The following is a 27162-nucleotide window of genomic DNA, read 5'->3' on the forward strand; positions in this document are numbered from 1 at the left end:
CTATATAGTCTATTTTTGAAATTGAATCAAGTGTGAGAAATATTACGATGTGGAAAGGTTGCACCTATGTCAGCCACTCCTTCCCACTTCCTCCTAACTAATAATCGCTTGATGGATCAAATGTTGCTGACCAACGGGTCGTCACCAGAAGGATGGTAGACGAACGGTAAATTTTTCGAAAACAAATATTCACCAACTGGAATTCTAATAATGATCAGTTGGCCCTATGTATAAAAAAGGTTATAGGGTGAACAACTGTCTTTGCTTTTTGGCAGCCACTACACTCAGACACCAACGGTCCATTCTGAAAATTGATATAAGGGTAAAGGAAGGGGAAATGCAGGAATGAGGTAGGACGAGGGTGTATAGAAAATAGAGGTAGGGAAAAAGAAGGGCATTAATTGAACTTGTTGGTTCTAGGATGAACCGCCACTTAGACACTTAAAGCTCCTGCAGTACGTTAACAGAGCTGTGGGATCTATGGAGGAGAAGTAAGTGAAAGATACGACCTCATGGACACCAAACAGCCTATATCTTTTGATTGGACTAGTCTAGGACATCGGCTTAGAAGGTGCTCTATTGTTTCAGTCTCTACCACATCTCCACGTAGCCTGCATTACCCAATGCTGTTGTCCTCCCACTTATTTGTCATAGATCTAATGCTACAATGACCAGTAATGATCTAAACAGCGATTCTTATCTCTGATTTACGTAGTGAGAAACAGGACGCAGTTCTACGTCCTGAGATTGTCTTCGATACTTCGATACCATCTATTTACGTAGAGCTCGCCGAGTTTGTCGAGGCAAAAGCAAAATGGTGGCTTGACACAGTCCTCCGGCCGAAGTGTGGTACCCAAAAAAATTTAACGGCAGTATTACAAGTGTTTAAGATAGACCTAAAACTTCGGATTTAATAGTGAAGGATCCTTATGCCTTTAGAGCAGCCTAGCTATACATGTATACATATCTGCAATGTCTGCCATTCCCACTAGTAGTTCTTAGGCTTTCAACACTGCGAAAACTTATGTCTGAAAAACAAGACAGTTGTCGTTAAGTTTATACGAGCTTCTGTATCCGAGCTTGCATGTCCAAGCAGTGAATAACGCCACATGCTTGATACTGAACAAGAATATTTAATATATATTTATATATTTAATATTTAAGAATATTCAGTATAGCATTCGATGCTTCCTGAGGGGTGATTTTTACTGTTCCAGTTATGAGAACTGACCCAATTCGTTACGCAGTAGATAAGGATTGGATATTCAGTATATCATTCGATGCTTCCTGAGGGGTGATTTTTACTGTTCCAGTTATGAGAACTGACCCAATTCGTTACGCAGTAGATAACCTTGATAGGTTTCAAGTATTACGAGGAAGTCATAGGGCAAGATACGGCAGACCACTGTCCTATATAGCCAGTGTATTACATGGGGTTTGAGACCGCAGCTTTTATCTAAGGAGTTCTGACGGGAATAAGGTGCAATTAAGCCCCTCTAGGTGCGCTCCTCAGTGTTATAAATAAATAAATAAATAAATAAATAAATAAATAAATAAATAAATAAATAAATAAATAAATAAATAAATAAATAAATAAATAAATAAATAAATAAATAAATAAATAAATAAATAAATAAATAAATAAATAAATAAATAAATAAATAAATAAATAAATAAATAAATAAATAAATAAATAAATAAATAAATAAATAAATAAATAAATAAATAAATAAATAAATAAATAAATAAATAAATAAATAAATAAATAAATAAATAAATAAATAAATAAATAAATAAATAAATAAATAAATAAATAAATAAATAAATAAATAAATAAATAAATAAATAAATAAATAAATAAATAAATAAATAAATAAATAAATAAATAAATAAATAAATAAATAAATAAATAAATAAATAAATAAATAAATAAATAAATAAATAAATAAATAAATAAATAAATAAATAAATAAATAAATAAATAAATAAATAAATAAATAAATAAATAAATAAATAAATAAATTTGATTGCTTGAGTTGGAGTATTTCCCCAATGGCTCAACTTCATTTATTACCCTCTATTACAGAGAATAGTGTTTTTCAAAACGAACTGACAGTGTTGCAAAATTTTTACTGATCGCTCGCCTCATAAGTTATGTTCCTTTACTTACCTGAGGTTACCATTTGCTACCATTTTTAACCTGCAAAGCGTTCCTTAACCCCAAAAAGTGTTAAAACTAGAAGCAATTTTTAAGAGCGCGAGAGAGAGAGAGAGAGAGAGAGAGAGAGAGAGGACAGATAGCATAAATGCCTTTCTCTTCAACCATAGGCTACCACAAAAATTTCCTCGGGTAAAATATTAAAGAACTGATTTTTCGACATTTGTTTGACGATTATTTGACGATGAAGAAAAAAATAAACAACAACAGAAGAAAAAAAGCGAACGCTAACAAAACAAAATTAAAAACTGTGTAATAAAAGAAGAAAAGTGAAATTTTATGTTTCTTTTTCACACTGCTACCAGATCTACCATTTTTCCTTCCTTTACTCTTCTGGTAAAACTGTTAATGGCAGAGAAATTTTGACAGTTTTCTCTTTTACCACGTTTACCATTAAAAAAGTAAAGGAACAAAGCTATAATAAGGAACTCAAAAAGCAACACGCAGAAAAAAGTATGGTTAATCCAACAATATGTAGTATAGTGACTCCAACAATCGTTTTTGTCAATTTCAACAATTGTTTTTGTCATTTCCAACAATAGTCTTTGTCATCTTGACAATATTATTCTCTTTTCTTCGACAATTTTATTCTCTTCTCTCGGTATTCGATGCGTTGGTGAAAAAACAATCTTTTTTTTAAAGTACACCATGAGATTGTTATTTTTAGTTGTTTCTTCTGCTTTTTCATTCTTCTTTAGGTTTTGATGATTGAGATAAAGCGGCACAATCTGAGAAGTGTTTTTGGGAGGAAACTTGCCTGGTCGTAATTTGTAGTGCTCTCTTTTCATATTTGTTATGGTTTTTTTTTAACCTTCCCAGTGGGAAAATGTAATCGATGGGAATCGAACGGGTAATACTGAGCCACTATGTTTTATTGATTACCGAATACATTATTCGTAACACGGTGCATGTCCTAGGAAAATAATATATTCCTTTATAGTATCCATAGAAAGCATCGTGTAATAAATGGGTATATTCTTTTATAGTTCTTTAGTAATATATAATGGAATTCATATACTGGAATGCATCGTATTATGTATGTATTCTCTTTTTATAAATAATTTATTCCCCCGTATGCCTTAAGTAATTTATTGCATTAAAATAGAAAACCATTAATTTTAATTCATTTTTTATTTATATTAAGAAATATAAGGATTTTATGTAGTTAAAAAAGTATTCATAGAATACAAAGAAAAAGAATATTCATTCATTAAAAACAGAAATTAAAATAGTTCATTACATTTTTTTACAAAATTACGTCTTTATTCTTACACGACACAAACAAAACTGGCAAATTTATGCTGCGACTTAATGGCGTCGGCAGATAACGGGATTACAAAAATAAACATTGCATTCCCTTGTCGTATCCAGTGGGAATGTAAGAGGTAATTAATATGAACTTTTTGTCAAGTGGAATTACTCGTTCGATTCTTTACGGTATAGGGTAAGTGCACCAATAGTCGGCACTTTAAGAGTTTGCCTAACTTCAATCCTTCGCCATTCCGACACAATTTGGCCAATTGCAATGAAATAAAGCTTATTTGCTTCGAAATTTAGTTTACTTTCCGATGACATAAAGAAATTTTGAATTATTTCTTTTAAAACTTGTGAATTTTGCGAATTTATTAGAATAGTGCTTTTTTGCTAGTAGTCGGCACCATTTTCCAATAGTCGGCATCACATGTTCCAATAGTCGGCACCTTGCATTTTTGTATATAAATGTTCTTTTTTATTATTTGAAATAACAAAAAGCATACTTTTACACAAATAATACATATTTCAACCGATATTGCTTTTAAAAAATAAATAAAATAAAGATTTTGTTAACATTTGGAATTCATTTAAAATTGTTAGTTTTATATTTGTTTTTAACATAAACGAAATTACTTGAAAGGTCAGTAGTATCTACAGTATTAGTTCATATTTCAAATAATTTTACATCATAAAAGTAAAACAATTGTAAATATATTGCTTAAATAAATTATTTGGTGCTATAGTCGGCAACTATTACCCAATTGCCGGCATGACACAAATGTACGCACTTCAAACCATGCCATTTTGTTACAGAAATTTTGAGTTATTTAAACTCAAATACGAAAGATGCCGACTACTGGTACATGCCGGAGATAGGAGCACTTACCCTATTATATAACGTATCTTCTATAATATATTTAATAATTTAACTTTTTGTCCAATTATATTCTTTTCTCGATTCTTACGGATACGTTTTAAAACATATTGCTTATAATGCGTTAATAAATATATTTTCAATGTAATATGTTCCCAATTTTCCCACTGGGTTATGTTGTGGCGAGTGCTTTGATGAGCGCAATGGAGTAGTTCTGTTTTCCTTTGTTGTCAGTTATAGCAGCAAAACTTGACCATGTGTGGTAATAATCAATACCCGTATATTTATATATATTTATACCAGTTGTAACTGATCTTATAAACAGAAGTCTACAGGAACCATCCATCTCTGAGCTACTTAAATTTTCAATAATTCGCCCCATCTATAAAAGTGAAAACAAATCTGACTATGAAAACTACATACCAATTTCCATACTACCAGCCATTGAGAAGGTTTTAGAAGAGATTATTGTCAAAAGATTAAATAGTTTCCTAATAAACTATAATAATAAACGTAATAAATAAAAACCAATATGGCTTCCAAAAAGGAAAAAACATAAATCAACTTCTAGGACAGTTTACGAACGAAATTAGCTTAAATCTATCTCAACAACAACAATGCCAGCCATTTTTATTGACTTCAGTAAAGCATTTGACTCTCTGCCACATTCAAAACTGCAGCAAATCTTGGAGAAAACTGGAATAAGAGGGCACTGTCTTAACTGGTTCGAACAGTACTTTAAAGTACGTATTTTAAATTAACAACATTACCAGTAACCACTACAGATCTGAGTATGGAGCAGAACTCCAAACTGGCATCCATACTCTTTATAATTTACGCAAACGGTATGGTTAAATCCCTAAACGATAGCGTGACCTTTTCATATACTGATGATACAGCAACAATAGTAGCGGATAAATTTATACGGGCGGCAGAATTACGAATGCAGAATGAAATAAACAAATTGGTCAGATGGTGTCATGATAATGGCTCAGTTATCCACACCATCAAAACTAAACTGATGTACTTCAAACCAAAACATATCCCGCCGACAGAAATATCAATAATTTTTCATAACTATGAATGCCTGTACAAAAATGACAACGAATATTAGTCTGTCCCTGAATCGTGTTCTACAAAAACTGATGTCGTGGAAACGTTTAAATATTTGGGAATACGCTAAGACTCTCATTGGATATGGAAACCTCAAATCGAGATCGTTAGAAAAAAAAACGTCGAAAATCAGCATAGGCTTTATATCATCTGAGCCTCTCATACAATGGACTGAGACAAGAAGATTTTCCACTCACTGAATCGAAGACACGGAATAACTGCCTGGGGCAACGCATCGAACTGTAGAACGATAAAAAACGAGCAAAGCAGTCTTCTAAAAATACTCCAGAAAAGCTTTAATCGGTCCATAATCAACCAAAACAACACAAACATACACAATAATATTACAACAACTCAAACAGAACAAAACACAAGTCTACACAACAATACTGAATCAATTTTTTGAAGAAAGAAGCACGCTGAATCACCTTGATCACCCTCAAAACACAAGATGACGGGCTGAAGGCAGATATAAAGTACCAAGATTCAACAATAACTATGGTAAAAAATCATTAAAAGTGAGCCTTCCAACAATAATGAAGTCGATGCCATTGTCAATAGTAGGAATGAACAAGTAAGCCAAGGCTATAGTCGGTCGGGGACGACCATATGATACTCTACACCACAACCTCTAGGAATTAGCTATGCGCAACCGCCTTGCACGCTGAATGTCCGGGTTCGATTCCCAGGCCTAACCACATCAAATTTTCAACGGTGGTAAAATACCCCTTGGTAATGTTGGCGATATTTCCTTAGTATTTCAGCCATGAAAAACGTCTCTACTAGTGGCAACTTAGGACAGGCCGTTCGGTATCGGCGAAAAAACGAGGTCACATATCAATAACTTAATATGATTCCATTGGTATAAGAGAAGCCTCCCTTGTCCCTACTGGGATGTTTGTGAAATAATTATTTAAATTATAAATTTCTAAAAAATATTCGAAAATTGGAAAATTCACATTGATTAGCCCCTGAATATCAGGTTCTTTTTCGGAGTACACCCAAAATAAAAAAAAATAAATATATATATACAGTGCAATTCCTATATCTCTGACATTTGATATTTGGGAAAATTGAGAGTTTATTGAAGATCTATCGTCCAAAAATTGTGCACTTGTACCTCACATACATATGCTTGATAATGCACGTAATTTTGTGCTTTTCAGGGTAATTCGAAAATAGTTAATTGTGGGTGTAATTGTGTGGAAATTCAAAAAATTTGCATGCAAACAAATTTATAAATCTCAAAATTATTCATATTCAATTACACACCAAAGAAGATAGTATAAGTCAGCTGCGCTAACGGTGATATAACCTCAGCCTATTACCAAAAAAGAGACAAACACAATAATTATGCCATATAAAAATCTATTGATTTTGTATCACGAGTTTGCTTCAAAATATGTGGAATCTGTGGGTATCGTAATGTGGGGCTATACCAAAACAGTTTTAGTAACCTAACTTCTGATTTTTGACAAAGTTTGATAATTTATTTTTTTCGTTTTTGTAATTTTAGTTCGAGACGGCAGGGGTGAAAAAATCTTCTTCAAAAAACATTTAAATAGATCCGATACGAGTCCTCAAACTGCACTTTTCTCAAATTTTGTGTGACTGGATGAAATAATACGATATGCAAAGTTTGGACCAATCAGAGAATCCCCTTGAGAGTTATCTTGCGGAATTGCCATTTTATTTAGATTTCTTGTTTGTTTTTCAGGGTTTCTTCATTGCAATTGTACCATCGTACAAGAACTACCTGCTGAAAAAAATCAAAACGATTCGAGAGGACTCTTAAATTTCACTTTTCCGAATTTTGTGTGGAAGGTAGCCGAAGGTGTGGACCGACCCGATCTATATCTGGAAGGAATAATAATATATGGAAAGTTTGGACCAAATCGATTGCTCACTTCGCCAGCTATCGTTCACACAATTTTTCAAAAAAAAAATTGAACTTTTGTCGGGGAGGAGTGGACCTATATGGTAATATTCAAAAATGTTTTACAATCGTTGAAGTTGAGGTTCACCATTTAATAAGTCGCGAACTGTCAATATATTGTATACAACATGAATATATTTATATTAATTAAAGTGTTTTAGCCGGGGTCGCATAACATGAAACATAACAAATAATTTATGTGGAAGCTGTGTTGGTGGTAATATTAAAAAATGGGTAAAAATGTGTTGAAGTTTACAAGTTTTTTTGTGTTCTGTTTTGATTTCTGGTTAAACCACGGAAAATTCAGACCTGAGCTCAAAGAAAGAATTGAAGAATACCCCTTCGGCAACATGGCTTTAATGTATGACTTTTCGATATATACACTGCATCCCCCTAAAATCGATGCTGATATTTTGAAGTTATGAAATCTGGGTTTTTTGAATTTTTCTTATAATTGGAGGGCGCAACCAGATAATTACCCAAGCTTTTTATTGGATTGTAGAACTCGTGATTCCACGTTGTTCGATGTATATCTCATGAGTGTGCTTCATACAGCTCCCTAGTAATAGGAGTCCAAAGTCGAAATTTTGGTGAGTACATTTTTTTTAAAAACCTATTTTTTTGCTTCAAAATTTACAACTGTGACTCAGCGCCGGATCTAATGAACCCTTCCGCTTTCAAATCCATCCACTAAAACGGCGGTTATAGATACCTTGAAAGTAGGAAATTCTGCAAAATTATATTTTGATGATTCCGCGCATTGAACCGCGATTTTCTTTGGTTATTTTTACATAAATGGAATCCTTTATACGCGATTATATTATTTTCCAAAACCGTGTGGCATAAATCACCGAGATTCTGGAGTAATATTCGTATTTCATATAAAATAGAATTTGGTAGCACATCCGCGGTTCTTGACGAATTTGTTAAAAATTTGTTATAATGACGTATTTTTTATAGGCGGTCACTGAAATCGGATGCGCCTTATAATCTTATGTACATCGCGCTATTTTTACCCACATAAAGTTTTTTTGAACAGTAAGATGCAGCTGACGGCACACTCTGGCCGCTGAATGAAAAGTTGAAAAATCGCTACATATTGATAGAGATGCACTCGCTGTATCTGAAAAGCGCATGCGCCTTAACTGATTTCAATATTACTTTCTATTCCATAATCCTATTGTTTATCAAAGTAAGCAAATACACTTTCGTAGTTTCAGCAAAGTCCGTCAGTCCTTGCATCGAAATTTAGCGAAGTAGTAGAATAACTCCCAAACAATTTTTTCTATTTTTCGTATTGAACAAAAAAATATATTTTTGAAATAATATTCCAACAATATGTTTTCGTCTTTTGTTGTTGCTGTAATATGGCAGTTATAAATCCTATCTTTAAAATTTTGGTCTCATGTTTTTCTACGCGTTGTCTAGAATCTGTACGTATTTTTAATTTATTTTTTCGAGTTTAATTTGGACTCAAAATTAGAATAAATTAAATTTACTCCAAGATTTTTTCAGTATTTCCGCGAAAATAGAAATACATTTAGTAAATATTTAGGCATCTACGGATAGATATTAAATGCTGTTAACGCTTTATATATACATTTTCTTATTACAGCAAAAATGGAATTTCAAAATATTTTTTCTTTATATGGGAATAAAACCCCCCATATCTTTGGAGCGCAGCATCCAATTTTGTGAACGCGATCAGATTTGAAACCACGACTTTTATCTTAATCTACGTTCCAAAAATTGAGGATGTGCTCGAAAAAAATTTTTTAACATTTCTTTCAATGGAATTGCAAAAGAAATTTTAAATTTACCATATAGCCTATATTCGAACTTAAACTAAGTTTGTGCAAAACATTACGAATGATAAAATTTGGTTTGAATCGGTAGATCTGTTCGAAAGTTATCGTGCGCACCAGCCAGCTAGACAGTTAGAGAGACAGATGAACGAACAGGGCTAAATCGACTCCAACGAATTTCGTCCAAACATACTTGGGGTCTAAAACCATTATTTCGATGAGACATATCTTTGGTCGTATTTTGTATGTAACCCTTTACCCTAAATCCTAGAAAAGAATAGCTGGCGAGGCGACCCCATGCTGCAATATTTGTATAAAAAATCCAATTGGACAACTGAACTGAAAATTTTTCTCCCATAATAGAGACAATCCAATGTACCACGGGAGGAAATTGTGGTTCTCTACACAAAACCCATTATATATTACGCAGTAGGCCCGTTATCTAGCAGGCACATTATTACAATCTGCATCAGGGTCAGTAGTTGTTTTTCCATATGTAGGCTACTTTGCCGGTATATGCCCTCCAGGAATTAAAATATTGACTAAAAATAAAATTTGGATATTTTTCATGCAATAGCGTGTACTTCTAGCGTGTTTATGATTACACTACAAACAAAAAACTGATTATATTAGGCTGTAACTCAGTTATCTGATCACGTACATCAACATAATTGACATCAATGGAAAGGTCAAAAGATCGTCTTTCAAATATAACTCACGAGGGAGGAATGTGTTTTTAAGGAAAAAAGATATTAGCTGTATATTAAAAATTTTCACAATTTTCACACAAAAGTTGTGGTCCATTTAACCCTCTAATATTATCTGATCTCCATCTCAAGTCGATCGGGCTATTATTGCGACCTACAGAGCTGCTACAAAATTGGATAAATAATATCTTTTTGGTACATTTCACCCGCTAAATATTTCACGATCATCACCAATAAAAATAGGGATCTATTCTGGTCTGAACCCGACCTCCATACAAAATATCGTGAAGATTGTTCCATAATTGCTGCCTGGAGTTTGATTACAATTTATAATGGACAGACGGACGGACGGACACACATCTCAAAATCGCCTTATCTCGTCGTGATATAAAGATTGGTATATCACATTGTGGGTCTCCGACGAATATTTCGCGGTGTTACATGAATTTTTTCCCAAAACAAACTTATAATACCCATACATAGTGGTGTTGGGTATAAAAATAAAAATAAATATAAAAGAAAACAAGTAAGAAAAGTCTATAGTCGGACGGAGCCGACCATGGGAAACCCTATACCACTACCCCTGGAAAATCGCTCTCCACGGAACTTCTTTTCAATGATTGTGAAAATTTAATTATAATTTAATAATTTGGTTTTGGTCATAAGTATTATAAATTATACTTATGACCAAAACCACAAAGTTATCTAGCATGACAAAGACATTTTTGTAGCAGGAAAGGAAAATTTAGTTCACACAAACTAAAATGTAATGAAACCCACTTATGTAGTACTACTACTTCCGTTGTTTAACCGCTACGTTATTGAAATTTTTACCAATTTCACACAAAAGTTTGTTCAAAATTTTGCGGGTTATTATTTTGACTCTGCTCTGTACGCTACAAAATTGGTTAAAATTTTGTTTTTGGTCCATTTCATCCCATGAAAATTTCACGATCATCACCAAAAACTAATCATTTCTATTCTGGCCCGAACCCAATCTCCTTAAAAAAATCGTTACAATCGGTCCATAATTGCGGCCTTAAGTTTGTTTACAATTTTTAATGGACGGACACACATCGCTAAATCGCTTTATCTCGTCGAGATATGAATTTTGGCATACCAAATATGGGGTCTAGGACGAATATTTCGTGTTGTTACATAAACTTTTGGAGAGACAATATGTAGCATGGGATAAAAATGTGGTTCTCTACACAGAACCCAGTATATATTAGGCAGTAGGCCCGTTATCTAGCAAACACTTTATTGCAATTTACTACAGCTCAGTACTTTTTCCCATATGTAGGCTACTTTGCGAAATATATATGTCCTCAAGGAATTAAAATATCGACCAAAAATAAAATCCTTATATTTCTTAAAAAAGTAATGGTCCATTTCACCCGCTAAAGAATATCAGATCATCATTCAAAATTGTAGGCATCTTTTTCGACCTATACTCTTACCCGGTGCAAAATTTCGTGACTATTGATGTATAATTGCGACTTCTAGCGAGTTTATTATTACACTACAAACAAATAACGGAATATATTAGGCTGTAACTCTGTTATCTGATCATGCACACCAATATAATTGGCATCAAATGAAAGGTCAAGCATTCCACTTTCAAGTATATCTCACTTGTCCGGAATGTCACTTCCAGGAATTACGATATAAGCTGTATATTTAAAATTTTCACAATTTTCACACAAAAGTTTTGGTCCATTTAACCCTCTAAATATTATCCTATCGCCATCTCAAATTGCAAGCTTCTCCTTTGTGATATACTCTTACCTTATTTAAAATTACGCGTTGATCGGACTATTATTGAGACCTACAGAGCCGCTAGAAAATTGGATAAATATTATGTTTTAGGTCCATTTCACCCGCTAAATATTTCACGATCATCACCAATAAGAATAGGGATCTATTCTGATCTGAACCCGACCTCCATACAAAATTTCGTGATGATCGGTCCATAATTGCGGCCTGGAGCGTGTTTACAATTTATAATGGACAGACGGACGGACGGACGGACGGACTGACGGACGGACACACATCTCAAAATCGCTTTATCTCGTCGAGATATGAAGATTGGTATACCACATTGGGGGTCTCCGACGAATATTTCGCGGTGTTACATGAATTTTTACCAAAACAAACTTATAATACCCTTTTCCACATTGTGGTATAGGGTATAACAAGTAAGCAATGGCTATAGTCGGACGGGGCTTTCCACAAAACAAAATTTCTTTATGGAACAAATAAACTTATCGTAGACGGTGCGCCTTAACTAACTTTAAATGAAAGCTTCTTACACCTGGGAAGTTTTTGCAGATTTTGAAACCACAGTGTGATGAGGAATGAGATGAGGAAAATCAAGAAACAAAAAAAATCGCTGGAAGGATTTTCAAATAAATCGCAGTCAAAGTTTTGGCTTGGTCCATTTCACCCGCTAAATAATATCAGATCATCATCCAAAATTGTAGGCATCTTCTTCTACCTAAACTCTTACCTCGTGCAAAATTTCACGATTATTGAACTATAATTGCGACCTCTAGCGTGTTTATGATTACACTACAAACAAATAACAGGGTATATTAGACTGTAACTCTGTTATCTTATCATGTACACCAACACAATTAACATCACTAGGAAGGTCAAGCGTTCCTCTTCTAAGTATAGCTTAGTTGCCCGGAATGTCTCTTACAGGAATAAAGATATAAGCTGTATATTAAAAATGTTCACAATTTTTAGACAAAAGTTGTGGTCCATTTAACCCTCTAAATATTATCTGATCGTCATCTCAAATTGCAAACTTCTTCTTTGTCATATACTCTTACATTATTTAACATTTCGCGTTGCTCGGACTATTATTGCGACCTACAAAATTTAATAAATATTATGTTTTGGTCCATTTCACCCGCTAAATATTCCTCGATCACCACCAATAAGAATAGGGATATATTCTGATGTGAAACCGACCTCCATACCAAATGTCGTGACGATCGGTCTATAATTGCGGCCTGGAGCGTGTTTACAATTTATAATGGACAGACGGACGGACGGTCGGACGGACAGACACACATCTCAAAATAGCTTTATCTCGTCGAGAAATGAAGATTGGTATACCACATTGGGGGTCTCCGACGAATATTTCGCGGTGTTACATGAATTTTTACCAAAACACATAGTGGTGTAGGGTATAAAAAATGTTAAAACAATATTTCATGAATTCCCAATAACATTAACTAGATATATAATAATGAGCAAATATTTATAACTTTATGATATATGAAATCTGTATCATAGTTAAGCTATCAACACATTATGCAATAATGGAATTGTTATTATTATTTTTACGTTTATCCTGCAGACAAGCCTACAGCTTCGCGGGACTTATGAATTGTAATATATTGTTTATCCAAATAAAGCATGAAAATTTAAAAAATACAATGTTATGTGGAAAATGTATATGCGAATTATATACAATCGAATCAAAAGTTTCTGTATCACGTTTTCTAGGGTGACAACAGTTTTTGTAAAAATTCTAGATTATAATAAAATTCTAGATTATAATCTTTTGCTCCAAACATAAGAAAACAAAAACAACTTGCGAAATTCCGCAATATTGCAAATATCATTAATGATGGTATTTTTGGATTTGGTATTTTTGGATTTGCAATTACAATGCTTGAACAAAACAAACATTTTCTCTGCTTGTACCTTCGGTCAACATTTCAAACCGTTTTTCGAAAAGGTGGGGGATTTACACCTCAGTGATCTAAGTTTGGAAGAAATATTACGGCACGGCATTATTCGGTTACTTCCTTTCCGAGTTATCTTGTCAATTAGTCAGCCAGACAGAAGACGGACATCGCACGGTGGTTACCTATAATTTTCAATAAACTTAAATATCAATTGACAATTGAATTTATGTCTGGACACTTCCTCTCGCTTAATATAGTTTGCAGTTCAAGTTACCACAAGATACCTCTCTACCCACCACGTACATCAATGTTTTATTTGTTTTTTTTGCACACATCTGCCACGTCATTGTCTTTGACCTGTAATAGGGGTTTGTTAAAGTTAAGGCATATGTCAACAATTAGATTGGGCGTGACGACACTTAAAAAGGGGGTGCTTCAACGCCTATTGTTCCATTGTGTCTGATTGATACACAATTGATTTTTTTACCGCAACCAATTTGATTAATACGCATAAAAAAGAGTTGAAAACTGATAACTCTATAAATTTGGTGAGAGTTGTAAAAATTGTTGCAAAATAAAAGGAAACATTTCATGGTTATATTATTGTTATAATTTTGAAATATTGTTAAGGAGGTAGAGGTTAAATTTTACGCTCCACATATGGATGAGTTAAAGGTGAGGTATAATAATTTAAAGTGGGTGACGTAGGGGATGGAAGATACCAAGCAACGGTCCTGACCGGTTTTAACATGGCAAAGCCCAGGATTTATCTTGGTCCCTCTTTCATCTCAAGTGGACACTGACCTGCCCGTGGTGTCACCTGGGGAACTGCCTTTAACACCCGTTAAAGGTAGTGAGCTAGCATGTGCCGCGCGTTCTCCCATAAGAACGTTAAAAACTTGGGTTTGGGCGTCGGGTTCGTAACCCTCCCCTAGAAAAAACAGCATACTATGAAAAAACGAAAGAAAAGAAAAACAACCCCTCTAAAGTTGACGAACCCCGCAAACGTTTTAAGGACCATGATCTGCGAATCTGCACCTTGAATGTTCGCACTCTTTATAGAGAAGGTGCAGTCTTCGCATTGGCAGACGTACTTGAAAAGTACAAGGCCGATTTTACTGCCATACAGGAAATACGATGGATTGGGAAAGGCGTCACAACAACACCTAAAGGTGACACACTGTATTATAGCTGCCATGACGTAAAGCACGAGTTTGGTTGCGGATTTGTAGTTAGACTTTGCAGCTGCAAAAAACATGGTAGTTAGCAGTACCAGATTTAATCATCTCGATATTCATAAGGGCACCTGGCTGTCTCCAGATCAGAAAACAAGAAATCAAATTGATCATGTTGTGATAGATGGACGACATTCATCGAGAGTGTTAGATGTACGATCGTTCCGAGCCGCAAACATTGATTCGGACCTCTACCTTGTTGCAGCAAAGGTACGCACCCGCTTAAACGTAGCAAACAAAGTACGAACAGACACAACACGAAAGTTAGACATCGCTAAGCTGCAATCACAACAGATAGCCACAGCATATTCCACTCAACTAGCCCAATTGCTTAATCAGAGCACTCCTCATCCGATAACATATCAGCGCAATGGCAAAGCATTGCCCACTCCATGCAAACAGCCGCAAAATCCACTTGGATACCAGAGGCCTCCACCAAAGAATCCATGGTATGATCAGGAGTGTCGTGCTGCCACCGAAGAGAAAAATGCGGCATATAGGGCTACTTTACAATCCGTAGCAACGCGTAGCGCACGAGAGAGATACAGGGAAAAGTGGGAGTGTGAAAAAATCGAGATGTACAGGAGCCAGAATGAAGTTCGAAAATTCTACCAACGAGTCAAGTATCAAACTGATGGCTTTGGTACAGGCACATCCTCCTGTAGAGACCACCAAGGTAATTTGGTAACAGATACAGATAGTGTACTCAGGATATGGAAAGAACATTTTTCAAAACTGTTGGTATCCAATAGCAGCGAAGACGACGAAGATACCACAGTCCCAATCCCAGAAGATGGTATTGAATGTATACCGCCAGGCAAGATGAGGTAAAGACAGCAATAAATCGGCTGAAGAATAATAAGGCAGCAGGAGCCGATGGCTTACCAGCCGAGCTGTTCAAAACCGGAGGCGACACGCTGATAAGGTGTATTCATCAGCTAGTTAGCACCATCTGGAGATAAGACTGTATGCTCTAACTATAGGGGCATAAGTCTACTCCCTATTGCCTACAAGATCGTGTCAGGGATATTGTGCGAACGACTAAAGCCTATGGTCAACGAGATAATTGGACCATACCAATGCGGCTTTAGACCTGGCAAGTCCACCATTGACCAGATATTTACCCTGCGGCAAATCCTGGAGAAGACACAAGGGATGCAGATCGACACCTACCACCTTTTTGTCGATTATAAAGCAGCCTTCGACAGCCCGCTGCTTTCAAAGGTATTCCAAGCCATGTCTGAATTTGGTATCCCCGCAAAACTCATCCGTCTTTGCAAAATGACTTAAACTGACACGAGGTCCTCAGTTAAAATAGGAAAGAACCTCTCCTAAAAGTTTGGTACCAAAATAGGTTTCAGACAAGGAGACAGCCTTTCGTGTGATCTCTTTAACATCCTGCTGGAAAAGGTTATACGAGAGGCAAACGTCAAAAGAAGTGGCACAATCTACACCAATAGTCACATGTTACTTGCTTATGCTGATGATATAGACATCATAGGCCGATCAGTAAAAGAAGTAACTGATACCTTTATGAAGGTCGAAGGAGAATCTGCTAAAGTGGGTCTGGTGGTAAACGGTGAGAAGACCAAGTTGATGTTGTCGACAATGCGTCCATTGAGCTCGGACCGACTGTGGAAGTTGGTTCCTATAATATTGAGGTAGTAAGAGACTTCGTCTACCTCGGCACGTCCGTAAACACAATAAACGACATCAGTTGTGAAATAAAAAGAAGAATTATATTGGCCAACAGATGCTACTTTGGTTTAAGTAAGCAGTTCAAAAACAAAGCCACATCTCGTCAAACAAAAATAACACTCTACAAAACACTGATACTACCCGTGCTGATGTATGGCTCCGAAGCTTGGGTACTTGCGCAAGCAGACTTGGCAGTGCTTGGTGTGTTTGAGAGAAAAATTCTTCTAAAGATCTACGGACCAATCTGCGTTGACGGTGAATATCGACGTCGCATGAACCACGAGCTGTATCTGGTGTACAACGACATCAATATTGTTAAACGTATCGAGATGCAGCGATTGCGTTGGCTAGGCCATATCATAAGAATGAGCGATGATGACCCCGCTAAAAAGGTGTATAAACACGGACCGCTTGGCGCTGCACGCAGAATTGGCAGGCCAAGGAATAAATGGCGCAAACAAGTGGATGATGAGATGAAAAGGCGCGGAATTCCAGAAAGCGAAGCAACAAATAGAGGGAATTGGAGATCTTTTCTTAGTTCGGCCTATAGAACAAATGTTCTGCAATGGGCCAGCTAAGTAAGTAAGTAAGTAGATAATTTAAAGTGGAAGGGTGTAAATTATTATTTGTGATAGCCTGTTGAAAGTTTTTTATATGTCTCCACTAATAAATAAAATTTGTTTTAATAAAATATTAAAACGTCGTCCTAAATAAATAAACGCCAAACCACCGCAAGTTTCTTCATGAAAAAATCTTAGAGAGAGTAATTGCAATGACCAACCTTTATGAAAAAGGGGTTCATTTGGCGAAGTGTCGGAAATAGAATGCATATTCCATAAAAGCAAAATTTTTGATATAGACATTTTTAAATTAATTTCATATTGAGCTGCGTATAATCAATCCATGTTTTAGATGTATAGTCAATAATGGTTTAGAAATAAGAAAAATCGTATTAAAAATAAAGACTAAATGTAATACGTTACTTCCTGAGTTCGAAGAAGCCACATTTTCTCAATCTATCACAGGAATGAATTTGTCCCATATACTCTTAATTTTAAATAAGATCTTTCTTATTTCTAATCCATTAAATTTCATATTTAGTGTATGAATAATAACAATGCCACATCTCAATATAACAAACAACAGGGACAAAATACACTGAAAACAACAACAACCACCACCCCGACAAAGGACCTCAACCAAATTGAAATAAAAAGCAAAAAACTAAACGCACAATTGAATGATATACAAACCAAAACGACACACAGACCGATAGATAGAGAGACAGACGTACAGACAGGCATACAGACGGACAAATAAACGACCTAAACGACACAATTATCTCCACAACAAAGGCAACGATGACAAACACCAGTCTTGGATCTAAAGATGTCCTGATGTTCATCGGTTAATAATGTGTGTAACGAAAGGGTTAAATTGCCGTAACATGTTAACACATATGGATGAAAAAAAACCCATACAACCCACAAAACAAATACTGGTACATGCTCCCCCCTTTAGCTCTCAAGATATACATGCGTGCATGTATGAACCCCTAAAAAGCATCCTTTGGTTCGTGTTATTATTGCGGCTGCTGGTTGTTATTATTATTGTTGTTGTAAGGAATTAAAATTGACTAAAGTTTGTTTTTAAACACCAACAAATCCTTACGACTACAGAAACGTTCAAGGCGAGACGTTGTTGGAGTCAATGGCAATGAGAGGATATGTTTTGTGGTAGTAACGTTATGTGTTAGTTTTTATGGATGTATCTATGGTCTTTTGCGTTTGCGTTTTAGTTACAGTTAGATGGAACAGTAAAACAAAATAGAAAGATAAGAAATAATAAGAACACATTTTCATTAAGAACACTTTGATCTATGAGGGTCCAGTTGGGTCATCTAAAAGTGGGCAACTGACCCATCTATAAAAGGCCAGTTGCCCCTTCTATAGCACGGCTAACTAGCCTTCTACAGAAGAACTAACTGGAATTCTACAGAAAAGCTATCTTGTCTTCTACAGAAGGACCAACCGGCCTACTTTCGACAAACCATCCAGCCTTCATTAGAAGGTTTAGCCGGTCTTCTATTGAAGAACCAGCCGTTCTTCTACCGTTCTACTGGCCTGCAATAAAGGGACCAACCGGTCTTCTATAGAAGGACCAACCGCCCTTCTATAGAAAGACCAACCGCCCTTCTTTAGACGGATCAACCGGTCATCTGCCGAAGGACCAACCTGCCTTCTATAGAAGGACCAAACGGTCTTCTATAGAACGCCCAGCCGGCCTTCTATATAAGGATCACCCGCCTTCTATAGAAATACCAACCGGCCTTCTATAGAAGGAACAACCGGCCTCCCATTGAAGGACCATCCGGTCTTCTATAGAGGGACCAACCGGCCTTCTATAGAAGGACCAACCGCCCTTCTATAGACGGACAACCGGTCATCTGTCGAAGGACAAACCGTCTTTCTTCAGAAGGATCAACGAGCTTTCTATAGAAAGACCAAAGCTCCTTCTATACACGGACCAACCGGATTTCTATAGAAGGACCAACCGGCCTTCTATAGAAGGGCCAACCGGCCTTCTATAGACAGATCAACCGCCCTTCTATAGAAGGACCAACCGCCCTTCTATAGACAGATCAACCGGTCATCTGTCGAAGGCCAAACCGGCTTTCTTCAGAAGGATCAACAAGCTTTCTATAGAAAGACCAAACCTCCTTCTATACCCGGACCAACCGGCCTTCTATAGAAGGACCATCCGGCCTTCTATAGAAAGACCAAGCCTTCAAGGAAACCGTTCTTCTACCGTTCTATTGCCCTTCCATAGAGGGACCAACAGACCTTATATAGGAGGACAAACCAGGCTTCTATAGAAGGACCAACCGACCTTCTAAAGAAGGATCAACCGGCCTTGTATTGAAAGCTTTACCGGCATTCTAAAGATGGACCAGCTGACCTTCTATAGAAGATCCAACGGCCTTCTGAAGGATCAACTGTTGCCGTACTGTATAGTAGGACCTACTGACCTATAAAAAAAATCAAGTGTCCCGCTTTAGCACGACCAACTGCCCTTCTGTAGAGGATGATGACCCATCTTTCTTTAAAAAGATAAACTGGCCTTCAATTGAAGAACGAATTACACTTCCATTGAATGACCAATTATCCGTCTATAGAAGGACAACTGGTCAAATCCTTTATGACCAGAAGTACGAAATTGCTTTCTGTAAAAGGATCGACAGCCTTTCTTAAAAGGACCAACAGTCCTACTTCTTGATGAACCAACTGGTCATCTATAGGAGGACCAACTGGTCTTCTTTCGATAGATCGACTGTCCTGCTATAGTAAAACCAATTCGCCTATTACAGAAGGATGTACTTGCCTCCTTTTTATGGAGCAATTGTGCCTCTAGTGAAAGAGTAAGCGGTACACTTGTTGATGTTTTCACTAAAATACATATTTCAAATATTTACTCGGAACACTGTTATCTCTGGTGACACAAGAAAGGGTTAAACGTGTTTATCAATGTGTGTGTATGTATGAAAGGACTTCCATGTATGTATACGTAAATAGCTATTTGAAAATTATGTGTGTATAATGTGTGTGATAAACTTACAACGTCACACATCGTACATACATAAATATGTATGTATGTGCATTTGTTTTGTCTATTTGTTTTAGTCGTACTACTTTTGTCTTTATGAATTGAGTTAGTTGCTCTGCCGTGGAGAGGGGAAGAGGACGACAAGTTCAAATATTTATTACCGTTACAAATGCAACAAAATGAAAATTTCATTATGTTACAAATGTGTGTAAGAGAGTTGTTACAAATATATGTACATACATCAAAGCCATATGTAGAGATGCGTATGTGGATGCAATGAAAGTGAATTTCTTTCTGTCTGTGTAGGATGTTTGAATGTATGGTCAAGTGCGGGTGTTAGAAATCCTGTTTTGCCTGTAGAATGTCACACAAACAGGTTGTTTTCAGTTTCCATGCTTTTGTTTATTTTTGAATTCCACTGCAAATTTTCGTCTGGTATTCCGGAAATTTTTTGGTAGCGTGTAGCGCATACAAATGTTTTTTGTTTATACTTAAATTTTATTAGCAATTTATAAGATTTATTGTTTCACACTATTTTAATTAGAAAATTAAAAAAGAGTTAGGGTAACAGACACACATATTTACATACACACATATGTATGTAGCGAGATGGATATGTGTACTAATTAAATTAAATAAATTTGTATTGTAATATTGCCTTACAGAAAACAACGTAAAATATGGTGCTACCCAGCAATAAATGTAAATCGTGCAAAGTGGAGTCGTCCTTTCGTGAAAATCCGTTTGCATCCGGGGGAGTCGTAATCGACATTCGTTTAATTTTAATAAATTTTTATTGGTCCTTACTGAAATTTGTTTATAGATACCTACTTGCAGTATTTGTTACAAAACACGTGATGCGGCATTTGCGTAGAGTTTTTCGGATGTAAACTTTTGTTGATCATGTTTTTCTTCTGCTTTGAATTCATGACACATGATATGCACATACAAAGTGTATTTTACCCGAGGGTGTTTGTCAGTTCTCCTACAGGGCGCGTCACCACCGGCGGATAGGGGGAGGTGGACGATCGTATCACTCTACCCCAAAGTAGGAAATCACTTGTGACTGTACTGTCTGAGGTAGAGTGGTACGATCACCTACCTCTGGAAACTTCGAGTTTCCCGCGGACAAAAAACTGACTACGGGGATGTTCCCCTAAAACAAAAAACAAATATGGATGTTGAAAATGAGATAAAAGTTACGGTGCAGGGCCTAAATAACCCAGTACCGGCGGGGACTAGTGATCTGCCTGCGAGTCACACCTCGTCGTCATCAAGCGATCGTGAGCAAACATCTCCCACAGATGTGGGTGCCTTGGCATCTGTGGTCGAAGGTACGGCTACAAGCACACAACCTAAAGGTAAAATGGAGGAGGAGACAGGGAAGCCTAGGGATAGATTAAACTGGACCCAACCATCAGAGTATGGGAGCGACCCTGACTACGAATCCGACAGCAACAGCAAAAACAATACTACCGTCGTGGAAAACCCAAATAAAGAGGAGGTCCAAAAGATGGTAGAAGAAATAAGCGATAACATCGCAAAACTTACAACAAATAAAGTGCGGTGGACTGGGGCCCAAAGACGAAGGTATAAGAAGAACCAGGCGCGGCTTAACAAAAAAACAACGGGATGCTCCAAAAGAGACCAATGATACTCCCTCCACTTCCTCGGAAGCGGCGAAGAGGACAAGGTCTCCCGAGGAACAGAACACCGCTAAGCCGAGTAAGAAGAAAAAGAGCTTCCCACACTCGAATGCCCTGAGCAAACCAATTCAAAACCCACACGAAGGAGACTGCCCAAAGAACCCTCCGAAGGAGGGCGAAGAAGTGAGCTCAGACATGAAGGGTGTGAGTGCGACTGCAGAATCTTCTGGAAGACCCGGTGACTCAATTAAGAAGTCCAAGACCTTCCAGAAGAGGAAGATGGTCGCAGAAAACGGAGCGGAGCCGCCAACTTCTTACTCCAAGGTAGCCAGGAAGTACTACAGGGACGAACAGTGCTATGCAGTGATCGACACCAGTAGAGGGTCCGGCAGATTGCCAAAAGAACACCAGGAGGCCATCAATAAAACGATCGGCGACAAAATATTGGATCACATCCTGAGAAGTGGCCCAATAAACATAATTAGCAGCGAGCTCAAGGGGGACTTCCTGTGGTTCTACTTGGGTCCAAAAGCAAAACCGACCGCTCTCGAGGAGGTTATAAGTGGAGTAACCACCCCTTGGGAAGGCGGTAAATTGAAGCTGGTGAGGAAGGAGAACGTACCTCACCTGACTAAAGCGGCAGTCTTCGTAAAAGGTTATGGCTGCAAGTTGGAGACAGAGCGCATGCTCGAAGTCTTTGAAAAACAAAATGAGACTTTGGAAGTGAAGAGGTGGGAATTCTTCCACAGGGAGGAAAAAGAAGATGACACTCTGCTTGTGGTGGGAATTGACGACCTCTCACTAGCCAGTCTCTCAAAGACGAAGGGCAGAGCGTTCTATATCTGCAACGCAGTCACCTTCAAGACTTTGAGGGCAAGAGTCGGAGAGGAGGAAGATGCCCAACCACCTAGCCGGGAGAAAAACCTACCGAGCGAAGACACAGAGGGAGACGAACCCATCAGCGCCTCCCAAGAAAACCGTCTACTGGACGACCAATGATTGAGGTCATCCAGATCAACCTCCATCGGAGCGAAACAGCAACTCATGCGCTGATGGAGAAAATGAACAAAGGTAATATACATATAGGTCTAATCCAGGAACCTTGGACAGTGAAGAATAAGGTCTCTGGATTGAAGCATATAAATTATCAACTTTTCTACGCTAGTACAGGTACCCGTCCGAGGACCTGTATTATAGTCCATAAAAATTTATGCTTTCTTTTCTCTCCAGAGTTGTCATCGTGGGACACCACGGTATTGAAGCAAGGGAATGGTAATGTATACCTTGCGTCTATATACCTACCGTTCGACTCCCCGACATTACCACCTACGTCGGAATTGCAGCAGCTGGTGAGGAAAATCAAGCAAACAGGTAACGAAGTACTAGTAGGTAGCGACGCTAACTCACACCACATTTCGTGGGGTAGTACTAACACTAACAAAAGGGGTCAAGCCCTTCTAGATTATTTGAATACTAACGACCTAATAACTCTTAACGTAGGAAATAAACCTACTTTTGTTAACAGAATTAGGGAGGAAGTACAAGATATAACAATATGTTCAGAAAACCTAATAAACGAGGTACATGACTGGAGGGTTTTAGATGACCACAGGTATATTAGGTTCAAAATATCAAGGCCACCGCCAAACCCGATAACATTCCGTAACAAATCCAAAACAAACTGGACCAAGTTCGGAATTAAATTAAGGTACAGACAAGCGCAAGGAGAAGATGAGGAATACCTAAGTAAAGAGGACATTGACAGTAAAGTCAACAAATTAGCCGAGAAAGGAAGTCTGCCTACGAAAAACCCTGGATGACAGGGGAAATTCGTAACAAAGGCAAAAAGGTCCGTAGACTTTACAATAGGGCAAAATGAAAAAAATTAGCTGTATTCTGGGACAACTACAAATCAAAACTAAAAGAATACAACAAACTGACAAGGAACGCCAAACGCAACTCCTGGAAACTGTTCTGCGAACAGGTAGATAGCGTAAATGACGTATCAAAAATTAAAAAGTTTCTATCCAAAACCCATACACAAGCCGAGCTAATGGTTCATGAAATGGGAAGGAAGATGGAAACAAGCGAGGAAACCTTAGGCCTTCTGATGAGAACACACTTCCCTTCAAGCACTGCGGCCCAAACAGTGCTTTTGAAGGAAAATGTCCACACATCAGAAGAAGTACCAAAAATAGACAGCTCTATGGTTAAGCAAGAAATAATGAGCTTCTCACCAAACAAAGCAGCAGGACCTGACCAAATCTTCCCGGCCTTACTTCAAAGGGAAGTGGACTACATTTCGTCCAAGCTGGTCAAAATTTTAAACGCGTGCTTAAAATTTGCGTATACATCCATAGCCTGGCAGGAGGCACGGGTGGTTTTTATACCCAAACCAGGTAAGGCAAGTTACGCAGTACCAAAATCTTATCGCCCGATAAGTTAAACATATTTTTTACTCAAGACAATGGAACGGACAGTCGATACCATGATCAAGAGCAAAATCCCCAACGACATGTTGAAATATAAACAACATGCATACGTGAAAGGTAGATCAGTGGAAACCGCATTACATGAGGTAGTAAGTACACCACATAGAGAGGACCTTCGAAATGAAGATGTACACACTCGCAGTTTGCATCGACATAGAAGGTGCTTTCAACAACGTCAGCACGGAAACGCTGATCCACTCCTTAGACGAATTTCGTGTAGACAGAACGCTGAGGAACTGGATACACGACATGCTAAGGTACAGATGGATAAGCTGCGCGCTACATGACGTAACAAGAAGAGACAAAGTAGGGCAGGGAACGCCACAGGGGGGATTTTATCGCCGCTTCTGTGGGTCACTACCATAAATAGTTTACTAAGGTCCTTAACCAAGGAAGGATTTGAACCAGTCTGTTATGCAGACGACGTTATAATACTTCTAAGGGGAAAGAATCCAAATCTACTTTGCAGGAGAGCCGAAGAGGCTGTAAATATAGCTTACAACTGGGCTAGACCAAGAGGTCTTAATGTTAACCCGGAAAAAACAGAGTTATGTATTTTCACTAGGAAAACGAAATTGGGCTCCGTAGAGGAACCAGTTTTCCTGAATAAGACATTAACTATATCTCCAAGAGTTAAATATCTGGGGGTAATCCTAGATAGGAATTTCAAATGGAAAGACCATATCCAGGAAAGGGCTGCCAAAGCACATAGATGTTGGTCAACTTGTAGAAGGGCTATAGGCTCAAAATGGGGTTTTAATCCTAGAATGAACACTGGCTATACAGAAGCGTAATAAGACCGATTCTTACTTACGCATCTGTTGTATGGTGGACAGCTATGGACAAAAAGTACAATGTGGAAACATTGCAAAAAGTCCAAAGAATGTGTTGCCTAGGCATTAGCGGGGCGATGAGGACTATACCAACTAGGGCTTTAGAAACAATTCTATTTGTCCACCCGATAGAAATACAGGTAAGGTATGAAGCAGCCATCGCGGCTATAAGACTGAAAGCGTTGAGCGAGTGGATCAAAAGAGACCACCAAACATACCACCAATGCATATTACGGTTCACAACGGATGAATCTATAAATCAAATAGTATCGGACCGGATACCAGAATTAAGTGAAGTAGCTCTGTGTGAAGTTTTAATACCGGACAGAGATATGTGGATCGATGGAACCCTTGCACAGATTCCCGCTGGAAGCTGCGGGTTTACGGACGGGGCTGTGTTAGGGGGGAGAACGGGACTGGGTCTTTATATCGTAGACACGGAAACGAAGATCTCCCTTCGTCTGCCGGATCATAACACGATCCTCCAGGCCGAAATCCGAGCGATCACAGAATGTCGGAACTGGTTTAAAAGAAATACAAGGCCACTCACAGTTAACATCCTTACAGATAGTAAAGCAGCAATTAGAGCTATAACAAGTAAGGCAACAATATCGAAAACTGTCTTAGAGTGTAAAAATTCAATTAACGACTATTCCCATTATGGCTCGGTAAACATTATATGGGTACCAGGACACATAGGGATTACGGGAAACGAAGTAGCAAACTCCTTAGCAAAACAAGCCAGGGAGCTACCTACAGTAAGTCTAGACAATGCCAAACCTTTAAAGGCGACGCGTATAGAACTAAAAGCTTGGGCAAAGAATGTTCATGTATCCCTATGGAACAACCAGGAAAAGGGAAAAACTACAAAAATCCTATTGGGAAACCCAGACCAGGACAAAACAAGTGACCTCCTAGTGATGAGTAAAAAGGATATCAGTAGACTGATCGGTGTCCTCACAGGGCATCTAGGACTACAAGCGCATCTGCACAGGATAGGCTGTGCAGAGAGTAGTGAATGCAGGGCATGTGTCAAGGACAACGAAACGTTGGAACACTATCTCCGCCACTGTCAGGCTTTCACAAACTTGAGAACTCAACTAATGGGAAACGACATAATTACAGGACTCGACCCTATCAAGGACATCGGGTTCAAAAACTTGAGGGACTTAGTCAATGGGACGGAACTCCTAAACTAACAACAACTTCCAGGACACATAAAATTAGAGCGCACAACAGGCCTCTTCTGGCTTCAGTGTATGCCCTTTCTTTTTAAGGACATGTGATGATCTTGAATCACCCCTCTTTTCAACCTAACCTAACCTAACATTGCTGTTTCAGAATCTGCAAAAACTTCCCTGGTATAAGGGGCTTTCATTTAACGTTAGTTAAGGCGCAACGTGCATGACATTGTAATATAAGGAGGCGATACAGTCAGTAAATTATCCTCATTTGAACTTCTATATCTCAAAAACGGCAAAACCTACGCAAATATCATAAAGGTCAATCTCGTAGAGAATTTTCACTGCTACAATATTTTTTTTAGTCCTATTTTCATAGGACTTGTGGTTTCCAAACAAAATCGTGAATACTCAAATAAATTTCTAACAATGTGAACTTGAATCGCGATTTGATTAAAAAGGGCTTCGGCGATTTTTTAGTTTTTTTTTTTTTGTTTTGATTTTTCTCATCTATGAACATTGTAGCTTCAGAATCCGCAAAAACTTCCCAGGTGTAAGCACCTTCCATTTAAGGTTGGCTCAAGCGCACCGCGTAAGAACTTAGAACTTTCATAAACGAAAGGATACTAATTGTTCCTATTCACTTCAATACAGTTTATGGTGGAGGGTATTAAAAGTTCGGCCCTGCTGAACTTAACGCCGTTCTTACTTATTTTAATATACTTCTTATTTTTTGAGGAATAACTTCAGTCGGTTTTTAAAAATAATTTCGATCAATGATTTTAGTTTTGATTTTGATCAATGACAATGATCAATAATAAATTGATTTGTAATTTTGTAATAAATTGGCGATATTTCTGTGT

General features: G+C 37.5%; 1 protein-coding gene across 3 annotated transcripts in view; it reads right to left on the bottom strand.

The window, feature by feature from the left end:
* Nucleotides 1-27162, bottom strand: part of Vsx2 (Visual system homeobox 2) — a 459366-nt gene that overhangs the window by 369149 nt on the left and 63055 nt on the right. The window lies entirely within an intron of this gene.

Source organism: Musca autumnalis, unplaced genomic scaffold (assembly GCF_047663935.1).
Source record: "Musca autumnalis isolate F117 unplaced genomic scaffold, ASM4766393v1 scaffold_3, whole genome shotgun sequence".
NCBI classification, from domain to species: domain Eukaryota; kingdom Metazoa; phylum Arthropoda; class Insecta; order Diptera; family Muscidae; genus Musca; species Musca autumnalis.